Raw genomic sequence first — 9,272 nt, 5'->3', positions numbered from 1 at the left:
AGGTTCATAGGGACACACAAACATCTCCACCACGATAAGGTTAGGGTTCCCGGAGAGGGAACCATCACCATCAGGGAAATGGATCCTAATACTTTTTAAATGAAGAAATAATTAACTAAGGTGTCTTTCCTGTAATACATTATGAAATAGTAAAAGCAGCAGGTATAAATAATAACATAAGAATGGTTGAATTCCATTTAGCTGATTTAGCTGAATTTCAGGGTCCTGTGATTGTGCCTGCCATCTTACTGTCACGCTGTCATGGCTTACCGGGATATTTGAATAGAATACAATGAAGCCATTATTAATGAACTTTTCATACTATGATAACAAGTAAAAAACATCTGCTCTAAAAAGGCCTATAACTGTCTATTTTCTGGTACATTTTTAAACTGAGTTTTGTGATTTTTTCCTATCTATAAAACGCATTTCTGCTTCTTCCAACTGAACTGTGCCACACTACCACAGTGGGCTCTTTCACCCCTGATGCTCGTTCACAGGCTATATCTCTGTACCTGCTGAGTGAGTGTCCAGTCATGGCTGGAAGATGGGGCACATGGGAGAGCAAACCCGCATCTGAATAATAGATGTATTCTTCAACCCTAACTGTAACTGACTCATTCACTTTCTCATCATACAGTGCCATCAGCATCCGTAGCTATTATATAACAACTGCAAAGGCCAGTTCCAGCTTAACAGGGTATGTCTGTCTGTCTGGAACTGCTGCTGAATTTACTTTTTGGGCTGACTTCCTACTAGTGCATTGGGGGATTGAATAAACCACTCACTGGCAGGATAGAACTATGAATGAATGTTGATTAGAGTTTAAAGTTTAAAACCTGTTTATAAAATCCTCTTACTGGAGTCACGGCAGTACATTCATGCATGAGTGGGTGCGTCTTATGCAATCAGGGCAGTTGTTTTGTTTTGGCTGGCACTGTGAAGGCCAGAGTTCAGGGGGAATGAGAGGAAGTGATGCTAACGGGGGGATGACCTCATCCTAGTATCTGATAATAGTCAACCAGCTAATGATGGGAATCAAGGAGGTGTGCCTGAGGACTTTGAGAATTATATCTAAATTTAGAAGCAGCAGAAAGCATCGGCGTGCCTATTAATCGAAGAGGAGTACACCAAATTACATTAGCAAACACATACTTCTGAAAACTGGCTGTGTATTCACCTTCTACCTACAAGGAACCTCTTCAGTGTGTGCTACATTATTCACATCCCCGAGCTAAATTAATAAAGGCACACAGTAAACACCCCTGATCTAATGATGCAACAGGACACTTGTTTTAGAAAAGCCAAAGGAAATTCTGTCCAACTCTTTCTCGCTCTGCCACCCTCCTTCTCCTCCACCATGAAGCTCTCCTATCTGCCCCGTGTCTCCTCTAGTGCGCCAAGCCTCGCAAACGCCTCCCTCCGTCTTGTTGTGATCCAGCCACTTCTCTTATATGGTTCAGAGGACTTTTCATCAGCATTTAATGTGAAGGTGCAGCTGATTTATGTTTTCAGGCTCCTTAATCTCTTCTGGGTTATGACTTCAGAGGTAAAGCCACTCAGCCGCTCAATTACCCTCCCTTCCTATATCAAATAGCACTCACCCGATCATAATGTAACGTTTCCATATTTAGCTCACTGCGGTTTTGGAGAAAATGATCTGCCATCACGTACAATTTGCTCACACACATTGGGAAAAAGCATCATTATTCCAGTCTGTTATTGCAACAGTGTATTCACAATTCAAACTGGATTATTGTGGTGTGTTACTATTGATTGATTACTCTGTCTTTTGTCTTTAAAGAAAAATATAATCTCAACATGGCATCATCATGTCCCGGTGTAAAAAGATATCCAGGATTGCACTCTGTAACTACCTTGCATGCTTTCCTCTCAGCCTCATTACAGCACTCCACTCCAAAACGCAGATGCAATTTTCTGCCTCCCCTTGAGCAAAATCATTGCCGTTTGACTGGAGAGCTGCAGAGAAGACAGGCACAGAGAAGTGAAAAGTGAGGGCGGAAATGAAAGCCAAGTGCTCAGCACACAAGGCCCGAAGGTCATGGTTTTAACCTGTCCACTCTGGCTTGATAGGCTTTTAGCAAAGATAACAAGAGGGGCTCCAGGTTTAGCACAGTCTCAGTCATTTGCGAGGGATGGGAAGTCCTCTTTGACAAGTAATGGGCTCTGTGTTGACTGCTGCTGCCTTGCCTGCTGCTCTTTTCTGACACGCTCCCAAAATGGAAGAGAAGATGAGAGGCTAGTAATAAGAGACGCTGAGTAAAAATTCAGGAGCAAACACAGAAGAAACGTGTGGCTGAGTGTTGAACACAAGCTGTACTGCAGATGAAAACCAGCAGCACAGACGTCCTTATCCCAACCAACAAGCCAATTTTTGAATTCTTGTTTCTGATGCAAGGAGCCAAACATTTTTAAGGCAGTGACTTACTGAATACTGAGTCTTTTCCTGCCTTCTCCAGGGGACCTCATCTTATTGGCCAAGTGCAGGGGCAAGGCTCTTATTGCAAAGATAGAGGATCATCACTGTTTTCCCACATAGTTAATTAATAGAGAATCAAATCTTTCCTTTGGGAACAGCTAACATGCATCAACTCCTTTATCTTTGCCATGAGGAAGGGATTAACAGGTATTAAGAGATACAGACTGGAAAATTCCTCATTTTCCGGTAGGATAGATCATATATATATATATATATATATATATATATATATATATATATATATATATATAAATATATGTATTCTATCCTATGTCTGTCTCTACAGTAAACTTGATTGCAGATTTTAAATTCCCAAGCTTTAAATAAATCCATAACAGGTCCTTGGCTTGACAGTTTCACGTGACAGAGGTAATTATGAGCAGCTATGACAGCAAAGCTTGATATTGCATTAGTGACTGCATTAATTAGTGAGTGAAAACAATGTGTGCCCTGCCTATTGATTACATCCATTGTTAGTACTCACAGTGTAGGCTCACACATGCAGCCCCTTCTCCATTGTTTAGAGTAGTGGTCTACGCTACAAAAGTACGGCCTGTTGCTAAGCACTGAAGGAATAAGATGTGCCAAGATTACAAACAGCTTGGCTTTTGTTAAAGCATGTGCCGTCCATACGGGCTTTTTCTCTGGGATATGATTGTTGAGTGACCTTGTTTCATCCCTGCACTTCTGATCAAACATAAAACTGAAAGTGTTGCCATGGAAACCAAGAGCAGTCCCAATGTCCTCTAAACAAAGATTATGGTTACATTTTTTTCTTTTTGCTCTTTACTCTCGAGCCTCATCCGCGTGTATCTGATCTTCTTCCGAGCCAGAGAGAATTGACACTGACCCCTCATGAGCTAAACACCTCACTCAGTTACAGTTACCTGAGTCACACACATTATTCTAATTGACTTTGGTGCAAGTTGTACTAGTGTTTACCTGCAAGATCAAACCAGATGTAAAGGAATGCAGTTGAGCCAATTACCTTTAATTCATCTGGAAGCAGTTTTAATGTAGCATCATCATCACGTGTGCTTACAAACCATCTGGTGATTTACTTTACAATTACTTGCTTCAAACTACTTAAATTATTTGGCTAGCATCTATATTTTTCATTATGAAAATGTATCAAATGGCAATGCGCAAACCCTGTGAGCTTGTGAAAATGGTAACTCGTAATGATGAACCTACGGAGAATTACAAACCGAATCTGCAGCTTCCCTCAACTCTACGGTGAAGATTAGTTTTTACTTGCTGTTGATAAATGTGTGTGTAGGAGAAGATCATTGTTGTAGTTTCTAGGTTCCTTCTTTTGTAGCTTATGTCCCTTGCATACCAGATTGCATGTACAAACAAAAACAAAATGCTGCTTGGCACAAAGTCACATACATTGTTGGAAGATTTTGTAAGTTTGTTTTGTTTGCAAACAAGCAGGCTACCTGCTACTTACACGCCTACAGCAACAAGTGAGAAATGTCTAAGGCACGCATTTTGTTTGCTTCCAGTTGGTATTACTAATAACTGAGCTTCGTACTGAGGACTTTACTGTTGGTTCACTCTCACCGCTCTCATAGCCTCGTTTTCAGCCGCAACAGCAACTTATTTCCCTCAGGAGTTGGTAGAGACAAAAATCTCAGAAGAGTAAATATTGGACTTACATTCACCAGGGGGCCAGATAATGTTGCTTTGTATTTGCTGGATGCAACTGTTTGCTAACAAGTTCTCCATCTCTACTTATGCAAATGTTCTTGTTCTTACAGGTTTAAAAACATATTCACAAATGCAATGAGATAATAGAAGTAATCATATTTGGGCAAAAATAAACCTTTTTATTTTGTGACATACTGTGGGTGGAGCTGCAGGTCTAATGTGCACATCCAGCATGTAGTTGCATCCAGTTGTGTTGGCTGTGTTGGGTGAACCAGATGGCTCCAAGATAAGAGTGTGTTTACCATGTCCGCAGAGAAGTGAGCACAGACAGAGCTTGTTGTATGTAAACATAATTTACATCTGTGTGATCGGGAGATCATACTGATAATCTTCTCAGGCGTAGAATGAGGTTAGAAGCTCCCAGAATGCATGAATCATGAATCTTGTAACTCCATATATTATCATTTGTGAAATCTGATCAGGTCATCTCAGGTGAAGAAATGGCTTCATGGCTACTAAAGTGATGGTTGCAAGAGCCAGAGTCACTTAACAATGCTTCCACAACTAAATAATGACAGATGTCTGCCTTGACTGAGAGCTTTTCAGAGAAACCTGAGGTTCTATCATATTTTTTTATATTTCAATGTATGCTGATGAATTATAGACTGGATCCATTTAATTTGGTAGCACATGTTTGCCATTCTTCATCTGTGCTAGAAACTTCCTCTGAGCAAATACACAGAGATAAACAAGAGAAGGCAAGGCCACCTCAGTTTTGCCACAGAGCCAAAACAGTCAATGAAAGGCCGCAGTCAGTTGCCAGGCAACACTATCCCTATCACAGCAGGAAGTGGAGTCGAAACAGAACATTAATCACTTTCAGCTCAATCTCATAAGAGTCACAGTGCCACGGTGCTCTGGTTATACAGAGGTTTCTCGGTCACAATGGTTCATACCTGTATATCCTGGAATTTTAATGGAGGCCTGTTGAGAAAGAGATATCTCCAGCAACTATATATTCATTTATGGAACACATTTCTGAGAATTAATATCATCAGTCCATTTTTGTCCCACTTTTTTCTCAACTGAAGTCTGAGAACAAACAATAAAGTTAACTGTTTAAACACTATTTGTTTTCAGAGGGATAGCAAGTGAAACATGTTTCAAATGATTTATCTTGTGCCTGGAGAATTTATTTGAGACTGAATTTCCTTAAAGTAAATCATGAGGGGTGTCTGCCTGCAGTTTAGTCTGCTTCAAATCTGTTTGCATCACCAGCCAAAGCGCATCTTTTCAAGGCAACTGTAGCTCCAACAGGGTTTCTAAAATGATATCTCCTACTGCCATCATTGTCTGTCTCACACGGGTGGGATCCAGGCTGCATCAAGACAAAAAAAAAAGCTAATGTCTGCAAAACAGATTAAATCAAAGTGCCATTTGAAGCACAGTATGGCACAAAAGGTCACAGTAGTTGTCCGATTTTTCTCCCATGGATAACTCTGCTCTTGGTCAAATTAGTTTAAATTTGGCATTAAATCAGCAAAATGACAGAGATGCAATTGAAATGACTCAATGAATGCATTTTATGGTCTAACCAATATTGAAATAATTTGAATAACAGGGGTGCCAGAGTGATGGTTTGTTATCAATATATAGTGAATCTCTCTGAAGAGGGTAGCACCTGTTCATATATCATCTTTTTATGAAGTAATAATTCACATGACATTCAAGTTATCCTGCGTCCCCTGTTGCTATAATATTATTTTATTAAATGATTCCTGAAGGCATTTTGAGTAGGAGGCTACATTGGTGTAGCAGCTTATTGGCAATGTGCAGGCTGTCTCAGCTTTGCCAAAGCCAGGCTCGCTGCAGCAGATCTGTGAATTGAGGAAAACCCGAAAAAATCTCAAAAGGCAGCATGTGGGAGGATTCACTTGAGTAAAAAACGACAAGGTTTTCCCCGTCGGTGCTCATAAAAAGACCTAATCAAATACATGAACAGAATCTGCACATTAAGCAGGAATGGAGCATTGTGAGGAAATCATTGTTGGAAAGCTGGACATGCTGCCGCCTGCCTAACTGATGCACTCGTCCATAGAATAATGTACGGATGTAAATAGTAAAACCACTGGATCACCTGGGCTGGGGGTAGTAGTAGCTTAATCAGTAGGGAGCTTGATTTGGAGGTAGAGGGTTGCTGGTTCAAGTCCCCATATGGACCAAAGAATGGTGGTGGACTGGTAGCTGGAAAGGTGCCAGTTCACCTCCTGACACTGCCAAGGTGCTCTTAGCCCCTCACAACATCTCTCCAGTTAGTGCATGTATTGGTACTGAATATGTGTGTGTGTAATTCAAGCCTGTGTGTAATAACAAAAGAGTCCAAATTGTAATTTCTCCTTGCAGGATTAATAAAGTATACATTATTATTATTACATACCCACAGAAATAATATCATTTAAAGAGTGTCCCTTCAGTTTAAAGAACATTAAAGACTGGATGTAGTTACGTGTTGGTTGCTTTCTGTGTAGGTTTCAGTTACACAGTGTCAAAATACAGAATGACTTAACTACAGCTGGATCACTAATTTATCAATCACAGATGAAGCAACAACAAATGCCACATGCATTTCTCATTCTAAGCCCCAGGATAATTAATCAATCAAAGATAGTGCAGTTTATGAATAGGTACTTTCATATATATTTTGACACATACGAATAGTGGCAGTAGCCAGAACATGTAGTGATTGCTAATATATTCAGCTGTCAGATGGTAGTGTGAAGCTGGACTGTGACAAGGAGAGAAATATGTGTGACTTTTTAGTATGGCCACATTTAGCCACATTGAAGCCTAGTCTTAAGTCTTATTTTAGCAGATAAGCATACAAGAATATCCAGCCACCCAGGTGTTTGTCTCATTTTTATGCCAACAAATAGGCTATAGGCTACATTATCCATTTGTTTAAACTAAATCAATTTTGGTTAGCACTGGGATTGCAATGTGTTGTCTTTATATCAGACCAAAAAGAGAAGGTTAACAAGGCATTACAATAAGGGGAAAGGTCATCAAAGGTTCACGAAAAAGACTGTGTTGTTTCTTTTCTTGTGGGAGTATAACCGTGAAAAGCACAGCAGAATTGCTCTCAATCTTGACCCGACCATTGTTATCAATCAATGACATAACCTCTGCTCCCTGGGAGAGTTGATCATAGTAGACTAAGAAGGATGGTGATGTTGTAAAACTACTATACAGATTACCTGTTATCCTACATACGGCCATTCGAGTGGACAATGGATAGCATTTTCATGGCCAGTTTGACTTTTCCATTTCAGCTCCTCCGTGGGTTTTCAGACGTGCTTCTCCTCGCGCATCTTGCGGCCGCTTTCGGTAAGCAGCGCCTTCTGGGTTTGAGCGCATAACCTCTGCCGAAGACACGTCAACCACTGCAACAGCAGCACTGCACGGAGACAGCAGCAGGCCTACGAGGAGCCACAGGGAAGCTTGTCAGCTACAGACTTGCTCATTCTTAATTATCTCCATGGCTGCTGATGAGACCCGACAGGAGCCGGACCTGCGCGAAATGCGCCAATTATCTGCAAAGAACGGATGTGCGTTCGTGTGTGTACATGGTAATATGTTCAGTTAAAAGCAAATGCAGATAATTAATGCGGAACTGTGGTTGTCAGTAGTTACATTAAAAGGTCGTGCGTTGTCTGCTCTTTACGTAACCTTTTTTTTTTTTTTTGCGTAATTTTGCACCGGGTATTGGATGCCGCGTGGACCTGGATTATTTTGGCGAGGAAATCTGTAGTGTTCTCCCCTCCTCCCTGCATCCGTTGTTGTCCTCAACAGCAGACACTCATTCAGACGGGGACTATTTGTCTGGAGCAACATTATAAACAGACGAGGAGCAGTTTTAATGAAATCCAACATCGCTGTATCCAGGTTGAAGGTAGGTGTCTCTCTCGGTTTCCCTTTCTCCATCTCTCGGCTCACGTTTCCATTTGCTCGTTTGTTTTCGAGCAAAAATGGTGCAATGCAACGTTTGCACAGCTCTTCCACAAATGGATAAGGACATTTCAAAACATGACATAACCTAAATAGTTGCATAATTTCCCATTTTTATGTATTTGTTTTCATTTGTTTCTTCTTTATGTTTTACACTACAACTGTTTTTTTTCCTTCTTTTTTTTCTTCTTCTGTGTCTCAAGGGAGATAAGGAGAGCGAGGGCTAGAGAGGGAAATGGTAAAAGGAAGAAAATCAATGCATATCTTCTAGGACTGTGAATGCACATGGGTTAGCGTGAGTACCGGGTGTGCGTGTGTATTTGTTTTGAGGGAAGACGCGCATTGTGCAACGCAGCAGGGGGAAGTTTGGGCTGTAGCCTATACAATAAATGCGCGAGGAGACTAGAAAGTGGCTATAATTGCATATCCACATGGGCTCGGAGGTGGCAAATAACTAAGGACATTTACTCAACTGTACAGTTACTTTACTTACAGTAATGTTTCCCCTTTTGGCTGTATTGACATTTCAGAGGGAGATATTGCAGTCAGCCCATGTTGTGCATTCATTCGAGTCCAGCTGCACGCTCCTTTATTTGCATATTAAGCTTTTACTTGCAAAACAATGAATACGCTCATAAGATATGATGCATTTCTAGAGTTTTCTAGAGTCAACATCTATTCTTCTCATTGAATAAAATTACCTTTTATAGGCTACTTTAATAAATAACAGCTGTTTGTTACTTTTTGTTTAGGCCATGCAGGTATATTTAGAACAATGATACCTAGAGATAAAAAGTTCACATTTATATTTGTCTCAAGGGATTATAATTGCACATATAAGGTAGGCATGCTTTATACCTGTGTTTACAGACATCACTGATGTAAACAAACAGTTAATAGCATCTAAAACAGCAGCATTAGTTATGCAGTGTTTGTACCTGTAGGCCTACAAAAAAGACTTGTTCAATGTGGGAGGGACGGCAAGTTCATATGTCCACTGTTTACATTTGTGTCGCAGATTTCCATTGTGGTACTGTTGGGATATTCATATTTTCCCTCTGCGGCATAAATGTGCATAAGTCTATCTATCTATCTATCTATCTATCTATCTATC

General features: G+C 40.5%; 1 protein-coding gene and 1 long non-coding RNA gene across 3 annotated transcripts in view; both read left to right on the top strand.

Annotated features, from left to right (window-relative positions):
- Positions 1-9,272, top strand: part of LOC116692867 (uncharacterized) — a 20,897-nt gene that overhangs the window by 5,528 nt on the left and 6,097 nt on the right. Inside the window, exon 2 of the long non-coding RNA XR_004332804.1 lies at positions 3,904-3,912. This is a non-coding gene — a long non-coding RNA (uncharacterized LOC116692867). The remainder of the gene's footprint in view (positions 1-3,903; positions 3,913-9,272) is intronic.
- The window catches only part of amigo1 (adhesion molecule with Ig-like domain 1), a 7,882-nt gene continuing 6,097 nt past the window's right edge, over positions 7,488-9,272 (top strand). The window contains exons 1-2 of one of the 2 annotated variants that reach the window (XM_032521425.1): positions 7,488-8,102; positions 8,362-8,453. The gene's annotated coding sequence lies outside the window, so the exon portion shown is untranslated. The remainder of the gene's footprint in view (positions 8,103-8,361; positions 8,454-9,272) is intronic. The other variant, XM_032521424.1, reaches the window with a different exon arrangement.

This window comes from Etheostoma spectabile, chromosome 7 (assembly GCF_008692095.1).
Source record: "Etheostoma spectabile isolate EspeVRDwgs_2016 chromosome 7, UIUC_Espe_1.0, whole genome shotgun sequence".
NCBI classification, from domain to species: Eukaryota; Metazoa; Chordata; class Actinopteri; order Perciformes; family Percidae; genus Etheostoma; species Etheostoma spectabile.
This window is presented reverse-complemented; position numbering and strand designations above follow the sequence as displayed.